The following is a 10,839-nucleotide window of genomic DNA, read 5'->3' on the forward strand; positions in this document are numbered from 1 at the left end:
ATCAGTTGCCTTCTTGAGGTAGCACTTCCTGGAGATCCCTTTGATGGTGGGGAGGTCAATACCCATTGGGCAGTGTCTATAATTTACTGCAGCCTCCTTCGTTCTTGAGTGTTTGAGTTAGCAAACCAGGTCATCATGCAACTGGTCAGCATGCTCTCAATCCTACACCTGTAGAAGATCGATAGAGTAGTTGACAAGATAGCAACTCTCCACAAACATATGAGGAAGTAAAAGTGTTGATGAGCTTTCACTGTGACTGCATCAATGTGCTCGGCCCAGGATGGATCATCAGAGATGTGCACGCTCAGAGACTTGAGTCTGTTCACTTTTTCCACAGATCAGTGTCGTCAGCGACAATGGGAACTTGTGAAGGTATTTCTTCATTCTACATTTCAAGGTGAGTACAGTGCTCATCTGGGACTGATTAACTGCAAATGAGAGAATGTTCTGTTTGTTCTGTCCTTAACCATGAAAATAATCTCCAGTTCGAGTTTATGACAGCTCCATATTCACTGTGGGACAAAGCTACGGGAGAGAAAAGAAAATGACTGGTTGGGGAATTGCTGATGTTCGCTGTCCTGGTTAAATTTACACTGAATAACAGATACCTATAGCAAGAGAGTTGAAAGAAATATTATACCATGACATAAGACTTTCCAATTTCTTTTTAATATGAAAGTTCCCTGTTTTTTCTCTTCATTCAATTTCACCAATATTGACCAATGAAAAGTTAAATTAATCTTTGTTGCCATTTCATCTTTAAATTGTGGTACAGGTACCTTTGATTTACTAACTCTACACCATTCCTTCTCCTGGGAAATACATATGCTCCTCAGTTGGGTGTTGGAATTTACAGTGAGTGAATGCAGGCACTAGTCTGTGTTATTGCAATATAGACTTCAAAAGCATTGATCCCCCTGTGATATTCTTCAGGGAAATCATTGCCATTAAAGGAAGAAGCTTTATTTAATCACGGATCCTTTCCTCCTTGGAAATTGTTTGACCTCATTTGAGATGGTTTGGGAAGGACCGCAAGAAATTGCAGAGTTGTGAATGCAGCCCAGATCACCACACAAACCAACCTCCCTTCCATTGATTCCATTTACACCTTACCTTGTCTCAGCAAGGCCACCAGCATAATCAAGGAGAAGTCGCATCCCAGCCAATCACTCTTCTCCCCTCTCCCATCGGGCAATAGATACAGAAGTGTGAGAGTGCACACCTCCAGATCCTGGGACAATTTCTTCTCAACTAGAGAGTAGTACTGAGTTACTATCAACCTCATTAGAGAACCTCGGACTATCGTTGATCAGACTTCAATGGACTTTATTGTGCAGTAAACGTTATTCACATTATTCCCTTTATCATGTATCTGTACACTGTGGATGGCCCGATTGTCATCATGTATTGTCTTTCCGCTGACTGGTTAGCATGAACAAAAGCTTTTCACTGTATCTCGGAACTGGTGACAATAAACTAAACTCAAACTCAAAATCAAATTGATAGCTGTAGATAATTGGGCAACATTCAGCAGAAAGTTGTAGGGTCACCCTTTTGGGAGAAATCCACGGGTTCTGGGCTCAGCCACAGGCTGTGGGTGGCACAGCTGCTCGGGCTGGGATGGGTAGGGGGAGGTTGATCAACAATTAGTATCAGCCATCAAGGAATAAGTGCCTGCAATCCATGGGCAGCTTCACTCTGGGGGAGAGTAAACAGTTGGAGGCTGCATAGTGGGTCGAGGCTGGGGTGTGGGGAAGAAAAGTGAGGGGATAATGAGGGAAAGAAGAGGGATGGGGCTAAGAGGAAAGAAGATGGGTGAAGAGGGGGAAGAGCTGCAAGCAGGGTTAGTGTAAATGGGGCAGAGGAATGGAGACTAGAGGAGGGGAATGAAGAATGGAGCAACTGAAGGAGGGAAGTAATCAGAACGGGGCAAATATAAGACTGTAGATCCATGTGAAATGATGTACGTCTGTGTCGTGTATGTCTATAGTCAGAGTCTGTCTGCATATGCACACAGTTATATGTGAGCATTATTTTAGTTTAGAGATACAACATGGAAACAGGTTCTTAGGCCCACAGAGTATGCGCTGACCAAAGATCCCCGCACACTAACACTATTCTACACACACTAGGGACAATTTACAATTATACCAAGCCAATTAACCTACAAACCTGAACGTCTTTGGAGTGTGAGGGGAAACCAGAGATCCCAGAGAAAATCCATGCAGGTCACGAGGAGAACGTATAAACTCTGTACATCCAACACCCATAGTCAGGATCTCTGGCGCTGCAAGGCAGCAACTCTACCTCCGCGCCACCATGCTGCCCCTGTTGATAAAATGCATCTGTGAATGTTTAAAATGTATATGTATGTGTATTTAAACCCATGCAACAGCAGTGGAAGTGATGATAATGGTGACGAGTGAACTTGGAAGTGAAATGAATGCTTATATTTCAAAATCTATAAAGGCAATTGTAACCATGTTAAGCGTACTGGTACCTATTGTTAGAAATTTCTTTGTTCTACCATGCCAGGAAAAGTGTGTTTTTTTAATTCTAGGGAGAAAAACAGAAAGATTCAAGAGACAAAGTTAAAAGTAATTATGCACATCAAAAAAAAGATGAAATGCCACAACATAAGTATCAGCAGCAAACTGAAACACGGAAGGCTACAGCACACAATTAATGAATAATGGCATGCAAGATAGTTATTTTGACACTAGAACGCAGAAGCCTTATAATACCTATCCATTTTCAGATAGAGTTTTATGGAAATTATTGATGGGACTGTTGTAACTCATGAGATTTCAATGCAGTGGTAGAATCCATTTACTCAGAAACATTGGACAATCAGATTTTGCATCTGGGTGATTTAAGCCAGAGTTACTTTGTCGATTGAATACTGAATTTTTTCCTATTTCAGATGGAATCTTTTTGTACACTGTGTGCTTGGAATGCTAAGCTGCCAAAAGTTATTTGAGGGAAGCCGACAACTGGAAGAGCACCTTGCCACTTCATGATTGCTGTTACATGTAGTCATATTAAATTTGTTGTTAGCGTACACTGTGCAATCTTTTGTTGTCAAATGTTTCATGTAAATAATCCAAATCTTTAATGTGCATGATTAGCTTTTAGCTTAAGCCAAATGTTTGAATATTTATCAGAGCTCAGATGGGGGGAGGAATCACGTAGCCTCTGAATTTCAAAATAGGTTCTGTTCTGTTCAAATGAAGACTATCTGCTTGAGTGAGCTGTGAGACTTTGCTTGAGGTTAAATTGTTTTTTGATATTATCTACAGTTTTCCAAAATTATGTGCAAAACTGTATTTGTTCAATAAGTTGGAAATTACCACAACAGTACTTTCACAATCATCATAAGGAGAATATTAAAAATGATTACATCTGTCTGTCTCAGTAATGATACTAGATCTCACCATCTTATTCACATTTTGAATAGAATAGAGCCAAGTCTCATATTTTCTGGACAGCATTCATTCTTCAAGGATCACCAATTTAAAAAAAATCACAATGACATTCATATTTTCTGCTTGTGGGAATCTTGACTTGAAGGGGTTGGTTTGAGTGTCAGCTGCTAATTCCAATCTAATGTCAATGCGATACTTCAAAAGTAATCAATTGGATATGAAGTATATGAAATAGATGAAGTACTTTGTTGATATCATATTTGGATATGAAGTACTTTACCCGAGGATATTTTAATTTTTAGTTCAGAGATACAGCGTGGAAACAGGCCCTTCCAAGTCCACAGCGCCCAGCGATCCCCGTACACTAACACTATCCTACACACTAGGGACAATTTACAAATTTTACTGAAGCCAAATAACCTACAAACCTGTACGTCTTTGGGGTGTGGGAGGCAACCAGAGAACCAGGAGAAAACCGACGCGGTCACAGGATAACGTACATACTCCATTCAGACGGCACCCATAGTTAGGATCGAACCCGTTGTAAGGCAGCAATCCTACTGCTGTGTCACCATGCTTCCCGATATGATATACAAACATATAAATGCCGTCCTTCAGTTTAATTTGAAAAAAACTATCCGTGCTTTCTTATTTGAAATAGGGACTTCTTTAGGGACCAAGGCAAATTCCTTGTATGTGAATACTTGGCCAATAAACGTATTAATTAATTAATTCATTCATTTAGTCCCTACCAAGTTTTCCTTGCAATAGGTGAAATTGTGTCAATAAGATTAAAGATTAACTCTGTGGCATTCGGTAACATTTTGAATGTTACGCACAGGGCCCATTTTGAAGTAAAGTCTCCCGTTGATAAGAAATGGCATATCACATGATTGCTAAATGTAGGCGATGGCCAACCAAACCTGCATCCATGCAGTTAAAATCTTGCTACATTGTTGACATCTAGACCCCACAATTTCAAGGTAATTTAAGCTATCTTGCATTTGAACAGATCATTTAGTGACGATACTTCCTCTCCTCATTTTCCTACCTTAACTCACACCATATTAATAAATCCAGTCTGACGAAGGGTCCTGATCTGAAATGTCACATATTCATGTCCTCCAGAAATGCTGCCTGACCGATTGAGTTACTCCAGTACTTCATGTTTTTTAACCATTCTATCCCTCTCTTCTGCACTTCTATTACATTCCTTTTAAACATCAATGCTGTCTGCCTCAACTATCCCATGGAGGAGCAGACTCAACTTTATAATTGTTATGAAGATAGACACAAAAAGCTGGAGTAACTCAGCAGGTCAGACTGCATTTCTGGAGAAAAGGAAGAGGTGACATTTTGGGTCGAGACCCTTCTTCAGACTCAGGGGAAAGGGAAAGATATAGACAGTGATATAGAGACATAGAACAAATGAATGAAAGATACGCAAAAAAGTAGTTGAGGTTAAAACATGGTCGTAGATTAGGAGAGCAGGAGGAATTACAGAGGGGGTGCAGCGACAGAGGATGCTGCAGAACTCGTCAGAGAGAGGAGGAGAGCATCATCAAAGGTATACCTTGAGGAGATTATACAGTGGAGCAGACAAAATGTGTAGAATGAACTACAGATGTTGCTTTAAACCAAAGGGAGACACAAAAATCAGCGGATCAGGACAAAATGTGTATTATTGTTTTTTTTTCATGTGGTTCGGTGCATTGTCGTAGTTTTTGTTGCATTTAATGTCACCAGCAAGGTCTTCTCATCTAGGCAAGCTGTTTGTTTCTTAACTTTTGTAGACATGATCTATAGTAATTTTATACTGTAATAATTATTATTAAGTAAAATGAGCAAACTAAATTTACAGTAACACGTGGATGATAAATACAAAATGTGTATCCACGAATCAGGCTGTTGATGAGCATGTGAGGGACTAGGTTACAGAGATGTAAGTGGGGGAATGGGATTAGCAGGATTGCTCTGTGATCTGGCAGAGACTCAATGGGTTAAATGGTTTCCTTCATTGTTGTATGTGAGAAGGTAGCATGTTTTATCAGCCTTCATGGAACTAACTAAGGAACTGTAACGTGAGTTCTAGTTCCGTGCCATGCAATGAGGGAATGTGCACCCATGAAACAACTTGCAACAGGGAGGCAGCAAAGAATGGAGAAATTACAGTGGAAAATGGAGATACAAGAGACTGCAACTGGTAGAATCTTGGGCACAAAATCAAAGTGCTGGAGGATAGACTCAAAATGCTGGAATAACTCAGTGGGTCATGCAGCATCTCTGGAGAAAAGGAATACACAATGTTTTGGGTCGGAACCCTCCTGGAGACCCAAAGACAGTTTCCAACCAAAACATTACCTAGTCCTTTTCTCCAGAGATGCTGCCTGACTCCTGCATTTTGTGTGTACCTTCGATATAAACCAGCATCTGAATGCCTTCCTACAGAAAGTTTTGGAGGAGCTCATTGGGTTAGGCAGCATCTTCGGAGGAAATTGGATGGCTAACCATTTGGGTCGAGTTCCTTCAAGTAGTGTCTTTTTCAAAAACTTGCTGAATTGCTCAAGCATTTTGTTGTTTTCAAATATGATTTCAACTTGAGTAATGGTTTTTATCTTCACAAGCGATTCGAGATATAGTGCGGAACCAAAGATATTGTCTCTAATGGCAAACTATTTATAAAGAGGTAAAAAAAAAATAAAGCCACTAAAGTCAGAGAAAATCCCTGTATTAGATGAACTGCAGCCTGGGGCAATGGCTGGTGAATGGGCTTCACTGGCAGGACTGACATTTACTCTTCATCACCAATAATCCTGAGAAGATGCCAATGGCCCGCTGTTCAGAAGGTCACTTGGGTGCAGTTATTATCTCTATAGAGTCAAATGCCTATGAGTGCTGTGCCTGATGACCTCCTTGTTTGTAGTTTTAGTTTTTAAAAAATGATTTTTAAAAATAAATTGTATCAGCTGGTTTTGAATTGACGATGAACCGTTTATTCGATCATGCTCAAAAGTAACAATAAATCAATTACTCTATACTGGCTATCACAACTAAAATTGCTGTATTAATTTGATATGAAATGTAGAGTGTAAGTTAAATGGAGAGACAAAAAATCTAAAATTGGCAGAAAATTTCATCTATAACAATTCAATTGCCTGTTAGTGCATTAATTCGAACAATGCTTGCTGCTGGTCGTGACTTTAAATGTAAAATTCTATTTATTGGTCTGTAAAAATAACATCTGTGTATCTGTATCCTGTGAATACAGGTTTCTGCACTTAAAGTGGAACTGAATCCTGTATGGGAAGCAGAGAAAACTGCTTTTAATCACTTTCTTGGAAGAACACCTTTAGTATTGTATTCATCGTGCTCTATTTTGTTTCCTGTTATGTCTTTCTTTTTGGATATGATGTCATCATTGTCGAATGACCTTCCATAAAGCCTCAATTATTTTCATTAGTGCAGTCAAAATAAATAATGTTTTATTTTCTCTGTGAATACTTTCCCATGTCTACATCCCCAGCTTACAGCTATCATACACCGAGTTAGTTATAATCAGCTGCATTTTTTAAAAATCTGTTTCCTGTGAATTTCCATATCTTGGTAAGCTAGTGCTAAGGCAGAGTTGATGATCTTTGTTGCCAAATAGATGATAGTTTCAAATATAAGCCAACTAATTTGTCTGACACGATGGCACAACGATAGAGTTGCTGCCTTACAGCGCCAGAGACACAGATTTGATCCTGACTATGGGTGTTGTGGTTCTGGCAGCATCTCTGGAGAACATGAATAGGCCAACGTTTTGGGTTGAGACCCTTCTTCAGAGTCTAAGGATAGGAGCCATTTCGATATGGGACCCCTTTATCAGTCCATGGATATATGACGTTTGGGTCTGAACCTTTGATTAGAACACCCCCCCCCCCCCTTCATCCTTGCACTGGATACAAAATTGGCTTCATGGAAGGAAGCAGAGGGTGGTGGTGGAAGGTTGTATTTTAGACTGGAAGGCTGTGAGTAGTGGCATGCCTCAGGGATCAGTTCTGGGCCCATTGCTGTTTGTGGTGTATATGTACAATTTGGGGTGAGAATATGCAAGGCTTGATTAATGAATTTTCAGATGACCCTAAAGTAGGTGGCATGGCAGACAGTGAAGATTGTCAAAATTACCACAGCATCTTGATCATGTGGGCGAGTGTGCTGAGGAATGGCTAATGGAGCTTAATGCCGATAAGTTCGAGCTGGAACCATAGCATTTCAAAGTACTTGGAAATGCTCTTAAAGTGTCATCGCTCAGAGCTGGCACCTGGGATTTGGTTACATAACCCTGCTTAGTTGGCACACACTTGATTGGGTTAAAGGATTTCTTCTGTGCCATCAAATAATGGGCTTTCTAGAATCATCTACCCAAATTATTCAATCTGAAAATGGAGTTTAATCCAAGTAAGTATTAGGTGTTGCACTTTGGGAGGTTGAATGTAAGGGTGAAGTATAGTTAATGGCAAGACCTTTAACAACATTGATATGCAGAGGGCTCTTGGAGTCCATGTTCATAGCTCACTGAAGGTGGCAGCACAAGTAGATAGGGTGATAAAGAAAGCACACGGTATGTTTGCCATCATTGAATATAAGAGTCTGGAAGTCATGATGCAGCTCTATGGGATTTTTGTTCAGCCACATTTGGAGCATAGGGTGCAGTTCTGGTCGCCCCCATTGCAGGAAAGAGGTGGAGACTTTGGAGAGGGTGCAGAGGTGGTTTACCAGAATCCTGCCGAATTAGAGGGATTAATCTACGGGGTGAAGTTGGATCGATTTGGATTGATTTCTCTGGAATGTCGGAGGTTGAGGAGAGACTTGATAGAAGTATCCAAAATTGTGAGAAGCATAGATCAGGTGAACGGTCAGAACCTTTTTCCCAGGGTGGAAATGCCCAAAACTAGAGGGCATAACTATAAGGTGAGAGGGGGAAAGATTAATGGAGAAGTGCGGGGTATATTTTTTACACAGAGAATAAAGAGGGCCTGGAAAGCACTGCCAGGGGTGGTGGTGGAGGCAGATATGATAGTGGCGTTTAAGATGTTTTTAAATAGGCACGTGGAGGGATATGAATCATGTACAGGCAGATGAAATCAGTTGAACTAGGCATCATGTTCAGCACAAACATTGTGGGCCAAGGGGCCTGTTCCTGTGAAGTACTGTTCTATGTTCCGTATAAAATACAGCAAAGTTTACATTTTGCTCTGAATATATCAAATTAATAACTTCAATTTGTTTTTTCCTACATTAAAATGTATCTAAATTGGGTGCATAATTTTAAAAAAATGATGTAATGCAGAGCTTATACCACAGATGAGGACCCTGAGTAGACTTGACACATCAATGCAGGCTCAACTGAACTCAAAACTAGTTTTAAATTGATGGTAGAGAATGGGTTCCATTTTCCACCCCATTAGCTAATGCTGTGCGAACACTGTTTTGACTTGCACTCTGTGCTTCATTATTTTACAGCCTCATTTGTTACTATATCGGACTACTCCATCAGTGAACAAAAATCAAGAAGTTGCAGATGCTGGAAAGACTTTACGACCAGAACATTAACTAGGATTCTCTTTGCACAGATGCTGCCCAACTTGCTGAGTGTATTTTAGTTTTAAATATTAAATTCTTCATTTTTTAAATTTTAATTTCATTTAATTGCTATACAAAACCATTTTTTCTAGATTTGTTAACCTTAGCCCGAGCAACAGTGTTCAGAGAGAGAAAAATCAGCATCGGTCAAGCATTGTGTTGATGCCTTCAATAGATCATCCATTACCTCAGTTGAAACAGGTGTACATTATATAGACAACCAGTCCTCATGAAGTAAACTGAAAATAACTATGTCTTTAAAATTGTTTCTGGTTTCTCTGGGTCCATTTCAGGCATAGCAATACCTGATTTTAATGTTTTATTCATTTTCTAAAATGTGGGTATGATAACAAAGGCCAGCATTTATCATTTTCTGTCGGTAACTGTCCTTATATAATAAGAAGTGGCATAATGGTCGGAAGAAGTAACCCAAAATGACACCTATCCATTTCTCCAGAGATATTCCACTGAGATATTCCTACATTTTGTGTCTATCTTTGGTAACTGGTGGGAAGGAATTGCAGATGCTGGTTTACACTGAAGATAGACACAAAGTGCTTGAGTAACTCAGCAGGTCAGCCAGTATGTCTGGGCAGAAGGAATGGGTGATGTTTCGAGTTGAGACCCTTCTTCAGACTGAGAGTCAGGGGAGAGGTAGACTAGAGATATGGTGGAATACAAAGATAATGTAAGGTGTGAAAAGGACAGCTCAAAGTAGCGATGTTACAATACTCACCTTCAGCGGCACTGCAGTTCTGCCACTGGCCATGTGCGCGACTTTGGTGCCTTTGGGGGAGGGGGGGGTGCGGTATTAAAATGCCATTTTCTCCTGCCTGTTGGAGTCGAACTTCCTCAGGCTGTTAAGTTGCTGAAGAATAATCGATCCGACTTGCGTTCGCCTAAATGTTTTTTTAAATCCCTGGAGTAAAATAAAAAGCTACTTTCAACGCCAACAACGGGACAGATCTCACGTAGGGAACAAAACATAAGGTAAGTCGTCTATTTTACATATAAACTTGCTTCTTAGGATGACCTTAATCAAAATTTCCTTGCCGATAATGTGACAAAAACCCACTCACAAGATGATTAAAATGCTTATTAATTTATGGGAATTAAACATTAAATTCCTTCCATTTGACTGATAAATTCATGACAATGAGATTTAAAAAGCATGTTATATTGTGAATTAATGTGTGAATGTTATTTGGACACTTAAGCTATTTAAAAATGTTAACCTTTTCTTAAGAAATGGATAGATGTTTAGATCTAGTAATTGAATTTTGTAATTAGCTACAATTAGGTAACTAACTAATTATATGCTTTAATATCAGGTCATCCAAGTAAGATTGTTTCATATTAGTTTCAGAATGCTTCAATCTGTAATAACTGATTATTTCATTCAGTTCTCTTAATTTTTAAGAAAGTTATGGGCTTTTCACTGTCCTTGATCACAGCTTTTGAGTTAAGTCAATGGAAAAGCAATAGGGAACAAGATGCTAATTTCCGAGTATGAAAATGGCCATAACTTTTTTAATACTGAAGTTATGAAAGTGAATTAGGTGTCAAATTAAACTTCTTTTTTATGCTTTATCTGATGGGATAAATTGCAGGCTTGATTTTTAAAATCTCAACATTTTGTAACATTGATACTCAAAGCACACAATGGTCAAGAAATGTGGAATGGTTCATTGTTGGCCTGAGGGGAAGGTAACAACGAGATATACAAACAGTTAAATTAATCAGGAGGACAGTGAAACTAGTTGGAAAATTAGGGTGGAAGAGGGACCGA

This window comes from Leucoraja erinacea, chromosome 14, assembly GCF_028641065.1.
Source record: "Leucoraja erinacea ecotype New England chromosome 14, Leri_hhj_1, whole genome shotgun sequence".
NCBI classification, from domain to species: Eukaryota; Metazoa; Chordata; class Chondrichthyes; order Rajiformes; family Rajidae; genus Leucoraja; species Leucoraja erinaceus.